Below are 1,141 nucleotides of genomic sequence, written 5' to 3' on the forward strand. Positions count from 1 at the left end.
CCTCTGTCTCCATCCCTCCCTCTGTCTCCATCCCTCCCTCTGTCTCCATCCCTCCCTCTGTCTCCATCCCTCCCTCTGTCTCCATCCCTCCCTCTGTCTCCATCCCTCCCTCTGTCTCCATCCCTCCCTCTGTCTCCATCCCTCCCTCTGTCTCCATCCCTCCCTCTGTCTCCATCCCTCCCTCTGTCTCCATCCCTCCCTCTGTCTCCATCCCTCCCTCTGTCTCCATCCCTCCCTCTGTCTCCATCCCTCCCTCTGTCTCCATCCCTCCCTCTGTCTCCATCCCTCCCTCTGTCTCCATCCCTCCCTCTGTCTCCATCCCTCCCTCTGTCTCCATCCCTCCCTCTGTCTCCATCCCTCTGTCTCCATCCCTCTGTCTCCATCCCTCTGTCTCCATCCCTCTGTCTCCATCCCTCTGTCTCCATCCCTCTGTCTCCATCCCTCTGTCTCCATCCCTCTGTCTCCATCCCTCTGTCTCCATCCCTCTGTCTCCATCCCTCTGTCTCCATCCCTCTGTCTCCATCCCTCTGTCTCCATCCCTCTGTCTCCATCCCTCTGTCTCCATCCCTCCCTCTGTCTCCATCCCTCCCTCTGTCTCCATCCCTCCCTCTGTCTCCATCCCTCCCTCTGTCTCCATCCCTCCCTCTGTCTCCATCCCTCCCTCTGTCTCCATCCCTCCCTCTGTCTCCATCCCTCCCTCTGTCTCCATCCCTCCCTCTGTCTCCATCCCTCCCTCTGTCTCCATCCCTCCCTCTGTCTCCATCCCTCCCTCTGTCTCCATCCCTCCCTCTGTCTCCATCCCTCCCTCTGTCTCCATCCCTCCCTCTGTCTCCATCCCTCCCTCTGTCTCCATCCCTCCCTCTGTCTCCATCCCTCCCTCTGTCTCCATCCCTCCCTCTGTCTCCATCCCTCCCTCTGTCTCCATCCCTCCCTCTGTCTCCATCCCTCCCTCTGTCTCCATCCCTCCCTCTGTCTCCATCCCTCCCTCTGTCTCCATCCCTCCCTCTGTCTCCATCCCTCCCTCTGTCTCCATCCCTCCCTCTGTCTCCATCCCTCCCTCTGTCTCCATCCCTCCCTCTGTCTCCATCCCTCCCTCTGTCTCCATCCCTCCCTCTGTCTCCATCCCTCCCTCTGTCTCCAT

The sequence above is a fragment of the Lissotriton vulgaris genome, unplaced genomic scaffold (genome assembly GCF_964263255.1).
Source record: "Lissotriton vulgaris unplaced genomic scaffold, aLisVul1.2 SCAFFOLD_1198, whole genome shotgun sequence".
NCBI classification, from domain to species: Eukaryota; Metazoa; Chordata; class Amphibia; order Caudata; family Salamandridae; genus Lissotriton; species Lissotriton vulgaris.